This window comes from Dioscorea cayenensis, chromosome 19 (assembly GCF_009730915.1).
Source record: "Dioscorea cayenensis subsp. rotundata cultivar TDr96_F1 chromosome 19, TDr96_F1_v2_PseudoChromosome.rev07_lg8_w22 25.fasta, whole genome shotgun sequence".
Classification (NCBI taxonomy): domain Eukaryota; kingdom Viridiplantae; phylum Streptophyta; class Magnoliopsida; order Dioscoreales; family Dioscoreaceae; genus Dioscorea; species Dioscorea cayenensis.
The window spans coordinates 14,972,047-14,992,791 of NC_052489.1; the positions used below are offsets into that span (position 1 = coordinate 14,972,047).

The 20,745-nt window shown below is 42.9% G+C and overlaps 3 non-coding genes across 3 annotated transcripts; all 3 read right to left on the minus strand.

Moving 5' to 3' along the window:
• Nucleotides 1–329: 329 nt before the first annotated feature.
• Nucleotides 330–436, minus strand: LOC120250804. The gene has a single exon (XR_005533140.1). It is a non-coding gene; the product is annotated as a small nucleolar RNA R71 (small nucleolar RNA).
• Nucleotides 437–7,822: 7,386 nt separating this feature from the next.
• LOC120250932 lies at nucleotides 7,823–7,929 on the minus strand. Its single transcript, XR_005533261.1, has one exon. It is a non-coding gene; the product is annotated as a small nucleolar RNA R71 (small nucleolar RNA).
• Nucleotides 7,930–19,318: 11,389 nt separating this feature from the next.
• Nucleotides 19,319–19,425, minus strand: LOC120250751. The gene has a single exon (XR_005533090.1). It is a non-coding gene; the product is annotated as a small nucleolar RNA R71 (small nucleolar RNA).
• Nucleotides 19,426–20,745: the final 1,320 nt, after the last annotated feature.

Consider the following 20,745-nt stretch of genomic DNA (forward strand, 5'->3'; position numbering starts at 1 on the left):
CAGCACAGGACACTGTCCAATTATGCCATACCCGGAGTTCTTGGTACACAATCTAGCATTGTGCAACCACAGATTACAGCTCAGAATTTTGAGCTCAAGCTAGCATTCATCCAAATGTTACAGCAGTCAACACAGTTTAATGTTTTGGCCGATGAGGATCCAAATAGTCAAATGTTACTGATGATGCTATCAAGTTGAGGGCCTTCCCATTTTCCTTGAAAGGGAGAGTGAAGCAATGGCTACATTCATTACCTAGAGCATCGATCACTACATGGGAGGAGATGGTAGAAGCTTTCCTTGCTAGATATTGCCCTACCGGAAAATCTGTGAAGCTTAGGAACGAAATATTATCTTTTGTGCAAATGGAATGGGAGTCTCTATTTGAGACATGGGATAGGTTCAAGGCACTCCTGGGGAAATGTCCTCAACATGGATTCCCCGAGTGGATGACTATTCAGACTTTCAATAGTGGGTTGAACCCAAGCATGAAGTAGTTACTTAATGCTACAGCAGGAGGTACCTTAGGGAGCAAGATCCAGGAAGAAGCCCGGCATCTCATTAAGGAAATGGTTGTGAACAGTTATCAGTGGAACATAAGTGACACAAAGAAGGTAGATGGACTTCATGAGATTGACGTAGTTAATTCATTGGCGGCCCAAGTGGAATCATCGAGCAAGAAGTTAGACACTCTAACTTCTAATAGATTGGCAGCCGTGACTAGTTGCACAGGGTGTGGGGAGGAAATGCTCCATCTGATTGCCCGATTTCTATTATTGGTACATCCTCAATAGATCAAGTGGAATTTGTGGGTAATGCAATGAGAAACCAAGGCAATCCACATAGCAACACCTACAATCTGGGTTGAAAGAGTCATCCGAATCTTTCATGGATTAATCAAGGGCAATAGAAGATAATGGCACCACCCGGTTTCCAACAACAACAACAAACCCCGAATATGGAGAACTGAGTTTCAGGGTTGGAAAACAAGATGAATGATTTAGAGAAAGCTTTAACCAAGTTCATTCAATCGTCGGATACAAGATTTCAATCTGTTGAAGCCACACTTCGCAACCACACCGCATCATTGCATAATTTGGAGAATCAAGTGGGGCAAATTGTGAAGTCATTACCGGAGTGACAATGCCCCTTGCGTGTGACCCGCAAGTGCACAGGTTTGTCGACGTAATAATAAATCCCAGGTGAGTGAGTATCATATCCACAGGGAGTAGGGAATAAAAACACTAAGATTGCTATTTAACTAATTGAGGATGAAACAACGATTGTGTTGATAAAGTGTAATGAAAGCAAGAATAAAAGAAATAAGACAAAGAGACACAAATAAATGAGAGGTAAGACAATCGATAAAAATGGGGTACTCGGATATTATTCCACCTAGGACAATCATTTCATGTGCAAAACCAACTATTATGTCTCCTAATTGATGCTTAATGAGTCGTAGAAATCCTTTGACACACGGTCCCAAATCTAAGGTCAACCATGACTAACTCTATGCTATATCCCGGCGGAGAAATCAATCAATCTTAACACATCACACTACACAGAGTTGCAAGAAGCTCTTAGGATTCCAAGTGATAAGCCCTATTCCAATGTATAGATCTTATCCTTTGGTCCAGGTAAAAGACCCCTAGTCACAATTAAGCCGTAGGTGCTAAAGTCACTTCAATGCTTCACTTTGTTGCCTATGCAACTAAGCTCCAATGGAGGTCATCCCTTAGCCCATTCGCTCTACTATGACTGCAAAGAACTCTTGGAACATGGAGGTAGGATAAATCACATCGAAGGGGAAATGGGACGTTCCGCTACCTCTCGACTCACCTTCTCGACCCTCTCCAATCATGCATTATCTTAGCCTCATGGTGTGTCACTCACTCACAAAGATTACCAATGGAGACTCTCAACCCTAGTGTCACTCTAGGAGAGAAATCATTCAACAAACATTCATGATTGGAACTCAATTAAAAACATCAATTAAGGAAAACATAATAGAAGATTAATGAAACAAATACATCCTAGGGTTCACAAATCCAAGTACCCATTAGGGGGTTTAGCTCTCCATGGAGCTAGTTACAATCAATAATGAAATCGAATGTAAAAACAAGTAATCCAAAGAAAAACCCCCTCGGTAGTCACGTCAATGGTCTTGTGGAGTAGCCTCAACCTCTTCAAAGGTTCCTTGTCAGGCCTAGGGCACACCTTACTGGATCGATGTCGATGAAAGCTCCCCCAATAACCTTCTTCCAAGCAAAGCACGGTGTTGAAGCCATAGAACCACTCTAAAAGAAGTTCCAAAAGCCTTGTAAACCTTAGCCGTAAGCCTCTCCAAAGTTGGGAAAAGGATAGGAAAGAAGGGGAAAGATGATCCTAAAATCGGGGCTGAATTGCGGCTTAAATAGGGCTAGAATCGGGCATCCACATGCCCTTGTGGATTCTTCACACGAGTTTGTGGAATTTCCACACGGGTGTGGAGAATTTCCAAATGCCCGTGCGGATTCTCTGGAAACCTGATTTTCGGCTGGCTATGAATAGTAACTACTACAGTGATTTCTGCATTACCTTGCTATGATAACTTGCTACAGTACTGGCCAAGAACACTCCCGAAATCACACTTTTCATCAGGGTAACATAAACAACACACATTTATGCCGTAAATCACATTGCTTCTTCCATAAAAGTCTCGTTGGTAAAGTTCTCGCTATCTTTGCAGAAGTTGGGATACGCAAATGTGACTACCTTTGTGGCCCTCCAACTCACTGTAATGGCTTTAATTTATGGAGGTTGGTACACATTCAAATATCTTAGAGCCCCACTTGTGTCTTCAAGTTTGTTCCTTCCCATATTCCACCAAATAGTGCATTCACGATATACTTTTGGCTTCTTTTCTTAATACTTAGCCTCACAACCCTACATGCGCAAAAGAACACAAATACACATGTATTAGTGATTAAACCTAATAAAAGTAATGATCATCATAAGGATAGAATACTTCGCATTCTTAACACACAAGCACTTATCATGGAGAGACCTCAAGGAAGCTTGGCTAGTAACACGGAAACCAATCCAAGGGAACATGTGAAGGTGATTACTTTGAGAAGTAGTCGTGAGGTTGAGGGTAGGCTTTTGAGTGAGAAGACCAATGTTGAAGCACCCGAGGTTGTGGAGGTTGAGGAGAGAACAAAAAGAAAAGAGGTGGCATCACCACCTTACAAGCCAAGAATCCCTTATTCTTCAAGATTGAAGAACGACCAAAATGATGAGCAATATAAGAAGTTCTTGGGGTTATTCAAGCAATTGCTCATCAACATCCCATTTATGGAGGCGTTGTCTGAAATGCCATGTTATGCAAAGTTTCTCAAGGACCTCTTGACCAACAAGAGGAAGTTGAAGGAGAGTGCATATGTGGTTCTAGATGGTTCATGTTCGGCGGTGTTGCAAAAGAATATACCAAACAAGAAGAAGGACCCCAAAAGCTTTATCATTCTGTGCAACATTGGTAACATGGGTGAAGAAAAGGCATTGGCAGACTCAGGGGCTAGCATCAACACCATGCCTTATACATTCTTCTAAAAGCTAGGCTTGGGAGTGCATAGGCCCACTCGGATGACATTACAATTGGCGGACAAAATAATTAGACATCCAAGGGGCATCATCGAAGATGTACTTGTGAAGGTTGACACCATGCCTTATACATTCTTCTAAAAGCTAGGCTTGGGAGTGCATAGGCCCACTCGGATGACATTACAATTGGCGGACAAAACAATTAGACATCCAAGGGGCATCATCGAAGATGTACTTGTGAAGGTTGACAAGTACATATTTCCTGTAGACTTCATAGTGTTGGATGTTGATAAGGATGTCGACATTCCTTTGATACTTGGAAGGCCCTTCTTACGTACTTCCAAAGCTCTTATCGACATGGATGGCGGGGAGTTGACTATATCTATTGGGGACGACAAGCTTACATACCGCCTTGCCGCAATTATGAGATATTCTCTAGACTTTAATGATACTTTGTATTTTCTTGACACTACAGATGAACTAATAGATGAATATGTGCAGGAAATGATGTGTCCATACCCGTACGAGGGGTTGCTAGACCAAGAAGTATAGGATGAAGACATGATGACACTTGGTCTAGAGGACCAGATACAACCTACCCCGGAGATCATGAAGAAGATGCTCCGCAAGATGAAGCGTGTATGGAGACGTCACAAGAAACGCCCCAAGGTTAATGGGGATGAGCAAGAACAGAGTCAGGGTGACGAACCCTTGTGCGGTAACAAACTTGATAATTACCCCTCTACCTTCAAAAGACTATATTCATCATGCTTTCAAGTCATGGGTAAGATGGAAACCTTCATCTATGAGCCCCATGAGGTAAGGTTAGGTATGTCAAGATAAGTGACGTTAAGTAAGCGCTTCTTGGGAGGAAACCCAAGTCTTTACTGTTTTCTAGGTTTTAGTTAGTGTTTGCATGAATAAGAACTTGAGTGTTGGTGTCTTAATCTTTTACAAGCTATTGTTGTGATTTTCTCGTGGATTATTGGTATTATCATGTGCTTAATTGTGAGTGACAAAGCTTTCTTGGTCGTTTGAGCATGTTTTTCATGATACTCTGGTTACTTTCGCATAATATAGTCAGGCTCTCAATAGATGAAATTGTTCAGAAATTTTCTGCAAAGTCTATAAATTTTTCTAAGGTATCCACAGAAGACTCACGGCCATGTGGAAATTCCACAAAGGCATGTTTTTTCATTCAGAGCTCATCCCGAGAGGACACAAGGGCATGCGACTGTGCCTGTGAACGACCTTGTGATGGTCACACACCCATATGAAAATTCACATGGGCATGTATTTCTCTGCAAAAGTTCGGAGCTCTATCCCAAGAAGACAAAGGGTCATGTGTCTACCCGTGTGTTTGACCATGTGAACTACACACGAACATGGGTAATACCCACATGCCCATGTGATTTCCTGCAGAGAGTTGTCTTCCAACCCTAGAAGACATAAGGGTATGTGACTGCCCCTGTGAATGGCCTTGTGAAGATCCACGCCCTTGTGGAATTTCAACGCGAGGGTGTGAAACACATAGAGAAATTCTTATCTGGACAGAGGAGACACAGGGGAGTGTGGGTGCCCCTATGGGTTAGGCACACTGGCATGGGGAATTTCTACACTCCCGTGTGGGTGCGTTCAAAGGCAAAGCATGCGATCCCGAGAGCTTTTAGGTCGATTTAGAGAGATTTTACTCGAGTTTTTTCGCTGATTTCAAGGTTTTCATCCTTATCTTCTTAGTAAACCCTTATTCTCTCTTTTCTTCTCCATACTTGATTTTATTCGATTAAAACTAGTGAAGGTGCTTCACTTTGATTTTTAAATGTTGGATGCATGATTTAGGAGAATTTTAAAATGAATTCATGATGTATTTTTTAGTGTATTGCATAGTGGCTGTGCGGCTTTCACGCATCGTGAATCCACATGGGCATGTGGAATTTCCATATGACCGTGTTGATTTCTGCAGTATTTTATTTTGAATGAATTTGATCTATTTCTTTTCAATTCTAGTAGACATGGCCCCCACGACAAAGAAAGCGGCCGGTAAGCATCCCAGAGAGCACTCACAGAGCCAGAGCACATGGAGTTTGTGATTCGTGAGCACCAAGCTCATTTTAAGAAGTTGGCGAAGCTGAAGTTTGGGTAGACGTGTTTTCCAAACGTGGATGTTTTGAGAGAGTGATAAGTGTATGTAGATGTTTTCATGTATATATCGTATTCACTTTGCATGTATTTTGTGAGGTTTGATGCCCGTTTTGCGCTTAATCGTCTATTATTTGCTTTGTAGGGCATAAGGAAGCCATGGAGAACAAGAAGATATCATTTGGGAGAAAAGAGAAGAAAACAGGAATTTCATACTACCCCCATACTACCCAGTATGGGGGCCGTATGCACCCGTATGGATCGCGAATCTAGGGTTTTTGGGTGCTATACGACCCCCATATGACCCCCTTACGGCCCGTATGCCTCGGGCGGTATAAATACCAACTTTTATGCCAGAAAAAGGGGACCTTTTGCTGGACCTTTTCTTGGCCAATTTTGGGGAGATCACTTGGGAGATTTTGGGTGACCTTGGGAAGGAGAAGAAGGGCAAGGAACCTAGAAGATCATTCAAGCCCAAGGTCCAAGACTCTCAAGGCAAGAAGGCAACATCATTCAAGGGGAGATCTACCATGATTTGAAGGAAGGAGACCTGCGGCTAGAGGAAGCGTCATTTGGCACTCCTTTGGCGGGGAACGCGTCATTCGGCACATTCTTCACCTCCTCCTTCACCATTTCATCTAGGGAGTGTCATCTATGCTTTTGTTTCATGTTTTGCTCGTTTGTATTGCTTGTTGTGGGATGATGACGCACTAGACCCCCAAGGCCACCGGGTGTTGGTGAACCTTCGGGGGTTTTTTATCATGTATGTTGGATGATAACTTGTTAATTCCATGCTTGGGTAATTTTGAGATTTAATCCATTGTTTTCATGCTAAGTGCTACACTAAGGAGAAATCCGTAGCTCTTTTTTGAGTGATGCATGTAGATGTGACTTGCTCGCATATATTAGATCATGAATGGATTAGAAGGGGATACTTGTATCATCACGCCGAGAAATCGGGTGTTTGGTAGCCCTCCATGTAGGTTTAATCCTAAGTGAGATTTCCTTGTACTCAATGCAATCGTAGGAATGTAGATTTGGAAGAAATTCCTATCTATGTTCGTATGGGATTAGTGTTCAATCGCCGAGAAACTGGGGTTGTTCTAATCTTGGAATCTCATGGTCCATTTTACCCTTGCATCTTTAGATCATCATCCATGTTGCATGATAACCCCTCAAGGGGATCCTCATCCATAGGCCTTTGCATCTCATTGATTTTCTTGCTTGGTTATTGCTTGTTCTCTCTAATTTGGTCATAATCTCGTTTTAACTTTAATTACATGTAGTAGAGTAAAAATCCATCACTTGAGATCTTAGGCTAGATAATAGCTCGAGAAGGAGTAATAGGAGATCCTTAGCCCCGTGGAATACGATCCTCGCGTCTTCACGAGAGGTATTACATGGCGATCCCGTACACTTACGGGGAAGCAATGAAGTTTTTGGCGCCATTGCCGGAACCTTTAAGGAATTCTAGGAAACTTTTAGATTTTTACTCTAGCCATTTCATTCTTTACTAATTTTTTATTGTTATTTTTCTTTTCCTTTAATCTTAACTTTCTATCATCTTTCTTGGTTTTGCAAGGTACTGTGCATGACACGCTCAAATCCATCGGCATTGATTACACCGGATAGTGAAATTGAAATAACTTTGCATCGGAGATTGAGAGAAGTTGGTGAAGGTTCCGGTACACAAAACATTGAAATTGAGGATAGAGAGTCTTCAATCATGGCCGAAGAGCGACGCACTCTATCGGAATATGAAAGACCCCAATTCACGGGAGATGAGTTTAGTGTTCAAGCACCGACTGTGGCATCCAACAACTTTGAAATTAAAGCTAGTACAATCGGCATGGTCCAGAACTCAGTTCAAGTCAATGGTCTCACGAATGAAGATGCACATGACCATCTTTCCCGGTTCCTCCAAATTTGCTCCACATTCAAGATTAATGGAGTATTGGACTATGCGATCTGTTTGAGACTATTTCCATTCAGCTTGAGAGATGGAGCTTATCGTTGGCTTACATCTTTGTATCCAGGATCTATTAAAACATGGAAAGATATGGTTGAGAAGTTCCTTGGGAGATACTTTCCGCCAAGCAAAGCGGTGAAGTTGAGGCAAGAAATTTCAGCCTTTAAACAAGGGGAGTCCGAGACATTGTTTGAAGCCTATGAAAGATTCAAGGATCTCCTTAGACGGTGCCCCCATCACGGTTTTACCTCATGGATGCGAGTACAAATCATTTACAATGGGATGACTTATGCTACTCACCAACTCATTGATGCCGCAGCGGGTGGTTCCCTTAGCAACAAGTATCCCGATGAGGCCGAGCAATAACTTGAATCTATGGCAAGCAACGAATCACATTGGGCCTCAAGAGGATCTTCATAGAAGACTGCTGGGCTGTATGAAGTTAGTAGCGATGATGCCTTGGCCGCCAAGGTGGATGTGTTGACTCAGAAGCTTAATATTCTTATGGGCAGCAGTTTGAGGCTAGAACCAGTGATAACTTGTAGCACTTGTAGTGGTGGGCATGGTGTAGCCCAATGTCCGATTGCAAGCTCCTCTGTTGCTTCCATTGAGAATGTTGACTACATTAGGGGGCAGCGAATTCAAGGGAACCTGTATAGCTCAACTTACAATCCGGGGTGGAAGAACCACCCAAATTTTTCATGGAACCAAGGCCAACAGCAACAAAGAGGTGCACCATCTCAAGGATCTCAATTCCAACAACCGGCCTTAGAGAGGAAGTTTTCTACTGAAGATGTCCTTGCCAAGTTCATGCTTAGTACTATTTTGAGAAACCTCCAAGCTTCGGTGAAGTCACTTGAGCATCGAGTAGGGGAACTCGCAAAGGCAAATTCTGAAAGTCCCCTAGGGTGTATTCCAAGTAACATGGAAGAAAATCCAAGGGAGCACTTAAAGGCCATTGCCCTTAGAAGCGGGAGGCAAGTGGAGACAAGGGTCGAAGTTGACCCAAGTGTCAACAAAAGTGGGGTAGCCTCCGGGGAAGACCCCAATCTAGTTGAAGGAAGTAGTGAAGACAAAAATCAAGGAAGATATGACAAGGCCCAACAAAAAAGACAGTCAGAATCATCCGAATACAAGCCTCCAATCCCCTATCCAACAAGATTAAAGCATGACAAGGAGGATATTCATTTCAGAAAATTCGTCAACATCTTCAAACAACTTCACTTGAACATCCCGATAGTTGAAGCGTTGACTCAAATGCCGAAATATGCCAAGATCTTAAAAGAGCTCCTCACAAACAAGAGAAAGTTGGAGGAAGAGGGTACGGTTGCGATTACGGGGAATTGCTCGGCCATTCTAGAAAAGAAGCTCCCACAAAAGTTGAAAGATCCGGGAAGCTTCATTATCCCGTGCATGCTTGAAGGTGGAATCCAAGAAAATGCTCTAGCGGATTCGGAGGCTAGTATAAACGTCATGCCCTACACCATGTATTTAAAGCTTGGCTTGGATGAGTTGAGGCCCACGAGGATGACCTTACAATTGGTGGATCGATCAACAAGAAAACCTCGTGGGATTGTTGAAGATGTAATTGTCCGAGTGGACAAATTTGTTTTGCCCGTGGATTTTGTCATCATGGACATAGATGAAGACGTAGAGATACCACTGATTCTTGGCCGACCATTCCTCAGCACCTCGGGTGCCTTGATTGACTTGAAAGGAGGAAAGTTAACGTTAAGAGTCGGAGAAAAGAAAGTGGTGTACACTTTGCCGGCTGCCATGAAACATTCTTTAGATCATGATGACACACTTTACTTTGTTGATGAAACTGATAGATTGATTTCTAATTGTGTGCAGGAGGTGCTCTCTATAAATCCCTTGGATGAATACTTGGGAGAGTTGGAGAATGAAGAACAAGGAGAACCTCACCAACATCCTCAAATTCATAATTTGAAGCAACCAAAAGAGAGGGTGTCCTGCACTAATGCTAAGGAAAAAGAGAAAAAAGAGTCATTTGTCAAGAAGATGTGGAGGGAGATTCATGGGAGAAAGAAGAAAGGTAACAAGCTTCATCACCCCACTTCTCACGGAGGAAAGGTAAAATTTTCACCCCTCTCTACTCATGAGCAATTTGAGGTCTTTTCAATGTTGTCAGTGAATTTACCAGGACGAAACAATGCTACAAAGGAAACCAGGGGTGGCATCAAACTCTTTGAGCCCCCATGAGGTAAGGGATGAGGTACGTCAGGCTCGTGACGTTAAACAAGCGCTTCTTGGGAGGCAACCCAAGTGTTCGGTGGTGTTTGCTTGCATTTTTCGTATTCTAGGTCTTAGTTCATTTTAATTCTCGTGTTTCTTAGACTTGTTTTACTTTTGAATAAGTTCATGCTCACACACTTGGCGTAGTGCTCTCATCATTTTAATTGTGGTATGTTTGTGCAACTTCTTGAGAAACTCATATTTAGGTGTTAATTCATGCACTAGATCATCGTTTTATTCAATTCACTCATTTTTTGGAGGTGTCGTCGAGCCTGATATATCATTTTTTTCATCATTTGGGGCAGGTTTTTGAAGTTTTAATTGGTTTTAATGGGTATACGACCTTACTAGGCCGTATGGTGGCCGTCTGAGACGAGCACAGAGGCTCTGTGCCGTAGCAAATGGCCCCCATACGTCCCCTATATGGTGCCGTCTGTGACGGGAGAGCCCCTCGGCCGAGAGGACCTCTTGGCCCATACGGCCCCCATACGGGGCCGTATGGGTCGGGCCACCCATTTAACCTCTCTCTCACTCTCTCTTTCTTCCATTCTCTTCTTTTCTCTCTTTTTCCACCGATTTTTTCTCTTCTTTCTCACTCATTTCTTGGCCAAATCTCCTCATTTTTTTCTCCTAAATCCTCTCCTCATCCATTTGAGATGTCGATCTAGTGGTTTTCCCCGAGTTTAAAGCTTGTTTTCTAAAGATTTCGTCGGTATGCTTTTTCTATGCCCTAGTTTTATCTTTCTCATTTCTTGGGCATTCTTGGAGATTTTGTGTGGGATTTCTTTAGCATTTTTCTTGGTTTGAATGATGTGAATGTCATGGATGAATTTAGGGGAGCCTCTTGCCGTGTGAATAGTGACCATATGGCCCCCATACGGCCGTATGACCTTAAAAATTTGATTTTTCATGTGTTTCCTCTACCTCTAGCATTTTCTTTTGCTTTATCTTGTATCCCTATGAGCTTGAACAAAGTTTATCTTCATTGTAGGGATGCCTAACACAAAACGGCTCGCTTCCAAGCACCCAAGGACCACCGGGCCCTCCTCTACACCCGATGAGCCCATCTTCAAGTTATCCCATCATCGAGAGAGATATGATCGACTGAAAACAAAACCATTTGGAACATTTTGCTACCTTGAGTGGGAACTTGTGGAGAACCTTGGGATGGAAAGTCAAGTAAGGGAATGGCTATCAAAAAAATTGTTGGGACATGCTTTTTGCCATAAATGAGCCAACCTTTCGTCAATTAACCTTGGAGGTTTTGAGTACATTTGAGGCACAACAAGATGGAGATTCCATGTGGAATAAGAAAATTATCACCATCCGTTTTCAAGCTTTTGGAAGGAAGCGTACTATGCACCACTTAGATTTTGCCAAGTACTTGGGGATTTATGATGATGAGTTTATCAACTCCATGCCCGGTAAACGTCTTAAGCTTGATCTCCCAAGTGGAGTGGGTCGAAGCAACTATTGGGCGACTTTGGCAGGTGATGATCAAACATGAAAGGCCTCGTGCATGATTGACCCGGCACACAGATTCATTCATTCTTTGATTGCTTGATCTATTGGGGGTCGGACCGATAGCAAGGGGGTTGTCACTCAAGCCGATATTTATACGATGTATGGCATCTTCGAGCGTCGCCCTACTCACCTTGGCCACCTTTTCGCCGATGCATTTCTTCACCAGGGCTCGTATACACGATTGGGAGCTATATGTATTGGGCCCTATGTAACTAGATTGTTCCGTGGCATGGGTTTACTTGAGCAAACTCGAGGCATGACCGTTGTAGGAGGTACAGTACCCCTCGGACCAACCCACATACGGGCGATAGGCTTGGTGATCGCATGTGGCCGACCCCCATGCCACCAGGCCACTGGTGAGTCTAGTCAGCGACAGACTGAGCACATAGAGTTAGACCCAGGAGGAGCACCTGCTCCTACCCCCGGCGCTACATCTTTACCTGACTTCGACACGAGACTGAGGGGGATTGAGGGCGAGGTTCAGGCTGTGTGTCAGGAGCAGCGTGAGATTCGTGGCCAGCTTTACCAGATCATTGAGGGACAGCGCCAGCTCGAGGCAGATCTTCACAGTTTCATCACCTCCTACTGTGGTTCATCCTCGCACACTGTAGCCACTTCTTCTACCGCCATGCCACCACCCACAGCACCAGATTGTGATGAGTAGCAGCTTGTTGAAGCTTGGACACCTATTGTTTACTTTTGCTTGCTTTGTTTTGTATTTTGTTGAGTTGGCATGGTTCTGCCCTACCGACTTGTGTTGTCGAACTTTAGTTTATTTTCATCTTTGTATTTTTGTTGACTACTCTCTAGTTTTCCCCTTGTGCTCGTATTTTTAAATCTTTGTGGAATGATGACATCCCCTTTTTGCCTCGCAGGGCATTAAGGGAATTTGGTGAGCTTTCCTTGTTTTAATGGAGGTCGGACAAGACATGTATTGCTCACCACACATTTTCTCATGTCCTACCTCACGATGAGCAAAAGTTGAATCGGGGAGTTCGTTTTCACCCTCCTTTATTATTTGCATTGCTTTATCTTGCATATTTTTTATGATTAGTGTACATTGAGGGCAATGTAAAACACTAAGTGTGGGGATGGGTGTATTTCATGCTTTAGGATCATTTGCTACATGCTAGTGTTACCTATGATGGCTTTGTTCATTCTTGTAAGATTCTTTTAGCTTGGACTAATGATTGATGTGAGTTACTTGTTTCTATGCTTTATTGAATCCTGTTTTACCCCTAGTATTGTCATGTGCACTGAATGTTTTGTCGATGCCCTGGGAATAGCCAATGTGACTACTCTCTAACTCTCTTGTATGCATAACACACTACTTTGAGTACTTGGTCTTAGAACACTAAGTTCTTTCCTTCAATGGACTCTTAAGAACTTCTAAGTCTTGTTGAGCTAATCCTAATTTTGTGGCATGTAGTGTACTCTAAAGATGTGATCTAGGGTGAATGAAAAAAAAAATGAGTCTATGTCAGTATTCCTCTGCTATTGAAGCATGAATGCGTCTATGTGGAGTGTAATCGAGTAGTTGGGTGGCTCTTGTGCCTAACCAGCATGTGCACCCTCCAGAAAGATTTCAAAATAATTTTCTTGTAGCTACGTTAGTCAGACTCGAAAAAAAAAAGAAAATGAAATGAATGATGAAATGAAAATAAAACCTAGTGATCTTTTTGAGTACCTAATAAAGGTTTTGAGTAGAAAGTGAACTTAGTTTCAAGATATAGAATTAGAAGGATCTTATTTGGCCATTGAAGTAGCACTTAGTAGTTTAAGACTTAGTATTCTTTGTAAGTGGAGTGATTAGCATCTGGAGCTGTACTGATTGAAGTCCTTAGGCTAGACCAGATCAGGGCATATGAGATTTAAGATTCACTTACACGGCACAGACATATAAGGGGTGAGATAGGATATTTTTATTATGCTTATTGACTATGACTCAACATCTATGTATCATTATCCATTGCTTTTGGAGTCTTATATTTACTTGATGCCAGACGTAATGCATTTAGCCACTTCTCAGTCTCTTTGTTTTTCATGAGTTGTTTGCTTGGGGACAAGCAACGCTTAAGTCTGGGGATATTTGATAAGTGTTTAAATGTAGATGTTTTCATGTATATATCATATTCACGTTGCATGTATTTTGTGAGGTTTGATGCCCGTTTTGCGCTTAATCGTCTATTATTTGTTTTGTAGGGCATAAGGAAGCCATGGAGAACAAGAAGATATCATTTGGGCGAAAAGAGAAGAAAACAGGAATTTCATACTACCCCCATACTACCCAGTATGGGGGCCGTATGCACTGTAGCAACGGATTGATTTGGAGTGTCTGCCCAGATTTCCATACTACCCAGTATTGGGGTCGTATGCACCCCGTATGGATCGCGAATCTAGGGTTTTTGGGTGCTATACGACCCCCATACGACCCGTATGCCTCGGGGGTTATAAATACCAACTTTTAGGCTAGAAAAAGGGGACTTTTTGCTGGACATTTTCTTGGTCGATTTTAGGGAGATCACTTGGGAGATTTTGGGCGACCTTGGGAAGGAGAAGGAGGGCAATGAAGCTAGAAGATCATTCAAGCCCAAGGTCCAAGACTCTCAAGGCAACAAGGCAACATCATTCAAGGGGAGATCTACCACGATTTGAAGGAAGGAGACCCGCGGCTAGAGGAAGCGTCATTTGGCACTCCTTTGGCTGGGAAATTGTCATTCGGCACATTCTTCACCTCCTCCTTCACCATTTCATCTAGGGAGTGTCATTTATGCTTTTGTTTCATGTTTTGCTTATTTGTATTGCTTGTTGTGGGATGATGACACACTAGACCCCGAAGGCCACCGGGTGTTGGTGAACCTTGGGGGGGTTTTTTATCATGTATGTGGGATGATAACTTGTTAATTCCATGCTTGGGTAATTTTGAGATTTAATCCATTGTTTTCATGCTATGTGCTACACTAAGGAGAAATCCGTAGCTCTTTCATGAGTGATGCATGTAGATGTGACTTGCTCGCATGTATTAGATCATGAATGGATTAGAAGGGGATACTTGTATCATCACGCCGAGAAATCGGGTGTTTGGTATCCCTCCATGTAGGTTTAATCCGAAGAAGAGTAGGTTTAATCCTAATTCCTCGTACTCAATGCAATCGTAGGAATGTAGATTTAGAAGAAATTCCTATCTATGTTTGTTTGGGATTAGGGTTCAATCGCTGAGAAATTGGGGTTGTTCTAATCTTGGAATCTCATGGTCCATTTTACCCTTGCATCTTTAGATCATCATCCATGTTGCATGATAACCCCTCAAGGGGATCCTCATCCATCGGCCTTTGCATCTCATTAATTTTCTTGCTTGGTTATTGCTTGTTCTCTCTAATTTGGTCATAATCTCGTTTTAGCTTTAATTACATTTAGTAGAGTAAAAATCCATCACTTGAGATATTAGGCTAGATAATAGCTCGAGAAAGAGTAATAGGAGATCCTTGGCCTCGTGGAATACGATCCTCCCGTCTTCAGGTGAAGTATTACTTGGCGATCCCATATACTTGCGGGGAAGCAATCAGAGAGGTTTAGCTCGCCGATGACATGCCAATGAGTTTGTGGAGCTTCTTACCGTAGGCAGTTGGCGCAGATTATTATCTATTCGTGAGCCTGCCATTAGATTGTTGATATTGGAGGTGTTAGCGTCCTTCGAATTTGACCGGTCTTATAGGAGTTTTGATAGTGTCAATGTCATACAGTTCAGAGCATTTAGACACTGATAATTGCTTATGTGATAAGAATGTGAAGTGTTCTTTCTTTATGATGAGCATTACTTATCGGGTTTTAACACTAATATGTGTGTATTTATGTTACTTTCATGAATATAGGGTTGTGAAGCCAAATCTTAGAGAAAGAAGCCAATGTAGATCGTGAGTGCACAATTTGGAGGAAATCTTGAGAAGGATTGACACGACCGAATATGTGTGTAAACCGCAGGTGCACGGGTGTCGAAGTAATAATACCCAGGGGAGAGGGTAGTCGAATCCATAGGGAATAGTGCTTAGAACCACCAAGATTGCTATTTAACTAGAATGAAAATATGTTGATAGTGTTGTGAAAACAAACTCAATGCAAATGAAAATAAGAAAGGATAAAGGAGGGGCAAGTAAAAGATAGGGGAGGCAATCGACGATAAATGTGGTAACCGTATAATGTTCCACCTAGGACAATCATTTCAAGTGAAAAAACCCTCTATTATGCTTCCTAACTATTGCATTAATGAGTCGTGGAGATCCTTTAATACATGGTCCCAAATCTAAGATCAACCATGCCCAACCCTATACATGTCCTGGAGGAGACATTGAACAATCTCTCAACCTCGCACTCGTATAGAATTGCAATGAGTTCTAGAGATTCCAAGTGATAAATCCTCTTCCTAAATGTAGACCTAACCCTTTGGTCCAGGCAGAAGGTCCCTAGCCACAATTAAGCCCTAGATGCTAAAATCACTTCAACGCTATACTCCGTTGCACTCGCAACTAAGCCCCCGCTAAAGGTCATCCCTTAGCAAATTCACTCTACTATGACAACAAAGAACTCGAGGAATTGGACGTAGAATAAATCACACCAGAGGGGAAAGGGGATGCTCCACTACCTCTCGACTCATCCTCTCAATCCTCTCCAATCTAGCTTTGTCTAACTCTCATGGTGTGTCACTCACTCACAAGGGTTACCACCAAGAACTCTCAACTCTAGTGTCACTCTAAGGAAGTATCCACTCAATCAAGCATACAATATTAGAACTCAATTAAAACATTAATTAATTGAAAGCACGATAAAAAGGTTCAGTTAAATGAATACATCCCAGGGTTCACAAATATCCAGGTACCCACTAAGGGTTTAGCACTCCATGGAGCAAAAAAAGCTCAAACAACCTAAAATTCGCCAAATCCACATGAAGAACCCACAATGACATTAAAACCTACAAGAAAACATACCAAAAGCATCTAAAAATCAAGACAACAATACTCAACACTTTATTCGCACAAAAACTAAACTACTAAATAACAAAACAGTAAACACTGTGGCTACCTCCCAAGAAGTGCTTGTTTTATGTCACTAATCTTGACGTACCTTGTCTTACCACACGGGGGTTCATAGATGAAGGTTGCCCTCTTACCCATAGTTTGAAAGCATGATGAACAAAGTCTCTTGAAGGTAGAGGGAGATTTATCGGGCTTGGGACCACTTAGTAATGGTTCATGCCACTTGTTCGGTTCACACACATCTCCAACAGCCTTGGAGCATTTTCGGTGGCGTCTCCTCGCCCTCTTAATTAGTGCTTGTGCGATTTGAATACGAAGTGTTCATTCCTTATGTTGAGCATTACTTTTCTCAGGTTTTTACACTAATATGTGTGTTTTTATATTACTTTTATGCAGGTAGGGTTGTGAGGCCGAGTATGAAGGAAATAGGCCAATGTGGATCATAATGCACCTATTTTGGAGGAAATCTCGCTAAGGTTCAAACACGAAGACATAGGTCAGGTGTGAGATGCTAGAGTGTGTGCCAACCTCCTAGCATTCGAGTGAGCACATCCATTTGGAGGGGCACAAAGGCATTCACACTCGAGCATTCCAATTTATGCACATAAGAATGAGAGCTCCACCAACATGTATATCATTGAAGAAGCAAGTGATTCACGACGTAAACGTGTGCCCGTTTGCGTTACCCCGATGTAAATATGGAATTGGGAAGTTATTCAGGTCGAAGCTGTAGCAGAACAATGCAGCATATACTGTAGCAACATTGTTCACAGCCGGCTGAGAAATCAGAGAAATAGATAATCCATGCCCCTGGAGTCGCACACAGCTGTAGCAGAACAATGCAGCATATAGCTGTGTGGAAATTCCGCACGGGCGCATGTACCGTCCATGCCCCTGGAGTCGCCCGATTCCAACCCTATTTAAAGCCGATTCAGCCCCGATTTTGGTATTCTTTTCTCCATCTTTTCCCCAACTGGCGAGAGGGCTTCGGCTAGGGTTTTGAGCGGTATTGGCTAGGTTTTTGGAGAGGTTCTACGGCTCCGACATCGCGCATCATTTGGAAGAAGGTTATTGGGAGAGCTTTCATCGGCATCGATCCGGCGAGGTGTATCCTAGGCCGGACAAAGGATCCCTTGCGAAGAGTAGAGGACTCTCCACAAGACCATCGACATGACCATCGAGGGGTTTCTTTATGGATTCATTGCTTTTACATTCAATTTCTTTGATTGTACTTAGCTCCATGGAGAGCTAAACCCCTAGTGGGTACTTGGGTGATTGTGAACCCTAGGATGTATTCGTTTCATTGAACTTCTTTAATATGCTTTCAATAAATTGATGTTTATTATGAGTTCCAACCTTGAATGCTTGATTGTATGAACATTTCCCCTAGAGTGACACTAGGGTTGAGAGTTCTTGTTGGTAACCTTGTGAGTGAGTGACACACCACGAGCGTTAGACAAAGCTAGGTAGGAGAGGGTTGAGAGGGTGAGTCGAGAGGTAAAGGAGCGTCCCCTTTCCCCTCAGACGTGATAGATTCTACCTCCGTTCCTCGAGTTCTTTGCGGCCATAATAGAGTGAATGGTCTAAGGGATGAATCTCCGCTGGGGCTTAGTTTCGCGTGCAACGGAGTGAAGCATTGAGGGGATCTTAGTATCTAGGGCCTAATTGTGGTTAGGGACCTTCCGCTTGGACCAAAGGGTTAGGTCTATAATTAGGAAGAGATTTATCACCTGGAATCCCTAGAGCTCATTGCAACTTTATTCGAGTGCGAGGTTGAGAGGTTATTTAATCTCTCCTCCGGGACATGGATAAAGTTAGGCATAGTTGACCTTAGATTTGGGACTATGTATGTAAGGATTTCCACGACTAACCATTGCATTGATTAGGAAGCATAATAGAGAGTTCTTGCACTTGAAGCGATTATCCTAGGTGAAGCATCATCCGAGTACCCCATCTTTATCGATTGCCTTACCTCCTCCTTACTTTCGCTCTCTTACTTATTGCTTTAAATTGTTGAGAATTGAATCATTGTCACACTTATCATTGTTGATATTCCACATAGCTAAAAATCGAATTAAGTGTCTTTACTTCCTACTCCCTGTTGATTCGATACCCGTGCACTTGCGGGATATACGCAAGGGGATCTTGTCAAGTTTTTGGCGCCATTGCCGGGGAGCTAGGCGTTTAGAGATACTTTGCACTTTGTTTTCTTAGCTATTTCACCACACATTCTAATTCATATCTTTTTATTCTATCATCGTTATGATTGTCTTTTTCTTTCTTTTTGGTGCAGCTCCAGGTTATGACCCGAGAGAATCCATCAATATTGATTGAAGTAGACCCTGAGCTTGAACGTACACTTAGAAGAAAAGGGAAAGAACCTGTGCAAGAATAGCATAATCCAGCTAATTTGGAAGTAGAAGGATCTGAAAACATGGCAGAACATAATGAGCAACAACGAACACTATCCGATTATGTCAGACCTTCAGTGTTGGGGACACAATCTAGTATTGTGCATCCCCCAATTACAGCTCAGAACTTCGAGCTAAAGCCGGCATTCATCCATATGCTGCAGCAGTCCGCACAATTCAACGGTTTGGCCGATGAGGATCCAAACAGTCACATAGAGAGCTTCCTCGAGTTGTGCGACATGCTGAAGATAAATGGTGTGACGGATGATGCCATCAAATTGAGAGCCTTCCCATTTTTCTTAAACGGGAGAGCAAAGCAGTGGCTACACTCATTACCTAGAGCATCAATCACTACATGGGAGGAGATGGTAGAAGCTTTTCTAGCCCGTTATTTCCCTCCCGAAAAATCAGCAAAGCTTAGGAATGAGATCTCATCCTTTGTGCAGTTGGAATTGGAGTCTCTATTTGAGACATGGGAAAGGTTCAAGGAACTCCTGCGAAAGTGTCCGCAACACGGATTCCCGGAGTGGATGATTGTTCAAACCTTCTACAATGGTTTGAACGCGAGTACAAGGCAACTCTTGGATGCGGCGGCAGGAGGTACCTTAGGTAGCAAGACCCCCGATGAGGCTCGTCAACTGATTGAGGAAATGGGGTTAAATAGCTACCAGTGGAACGCTAGGGAGAAGAAAAAGGTGGCCGGTCTCCATGAAATTGATGCGGTAACTTCATTGGCGGACCAAGTGGAGAGTTTGAGTAAGAAGCTAGATCTTATAGCTTCGAATAGAGTTGCGGCCGTGACCAATTGCACCGGTTGTGGTGGAGGACATGCTCCCTCCGATTGCCCAATCATCATTGGTGATGTTTCTTCAGTTGAGAACATTGACTTTGTAGGTAATGGCATGAGACCTCAAGGGAATCCATACAGCGACACCTACAATTCAGGTTGGAAGAATCATCCCAATTTTTCATGGAGTAATCAAGGACCATAGAAGACCATGGGGCCATCATGTTTCCAACAACAGCAACAAGCCCCTCAAGTGGAAAAACAGAATTTCAGGCTTGGAAACCCGAATGATGGATTTGGAGAAGCACTTGGCTAGATTTGTTCAATCCGCAAATAGAAGGTTTGAATCAGTTGAGGCTACACTTCGCAATCACACCGCCTTCTTGCACAACATTGAAAATCAAGTAGGGCAAATTGCAAAGTCTCTCTCCGAAAGGCCACATGGAAGTTTACCAAGCAACACAGAAACCAATCTTAGAGAACATGTGAAGGCGATCACTTTGAGAAGTGGTCATGAGGTTGAAGGGAGGCTTCCCAGTGAAAAGGCGAAAGAACACGCACCCGAGGTTGTAGAGGTTGAGAAGGGAGTAAACAAAGAGAAAGAGGTGGCACCACCACCATTTAAGCGAAGAATCCCTTACCCCTCTAGATTAAAGAATGACAAAGGGGATGAACATTATAAGAAGTTCCTGAGTCTGTTCAAGCAACTCCACATCAATATTCCTTTTGTAGAGGCATTGGCTCAAATGCCTAAGTACGCGAAGTTCCTAAAAGACCTATTGACCAACAAGAGGAAATTGGAGGAGAGTGCTTCAGTGGCGCTAGATGCTTCATGCTCGGCGGTGTTGCAAAAGAACATGCAGAACAAGAAGAAAGACCCGGGAAGCTTCATCATTCCGTGTAACATCAGCAACTAAGGTGAGGAAATGGCATTGGCGGATTCAGGGGCAAGTATCAACGTCATGCCATATACTTTCTTCCAAAAGCTAGGCTTAGGAGAACCTAGGCCTACTTGGATGACTTTACAATTGGCGGACCGAACGGTACGACATC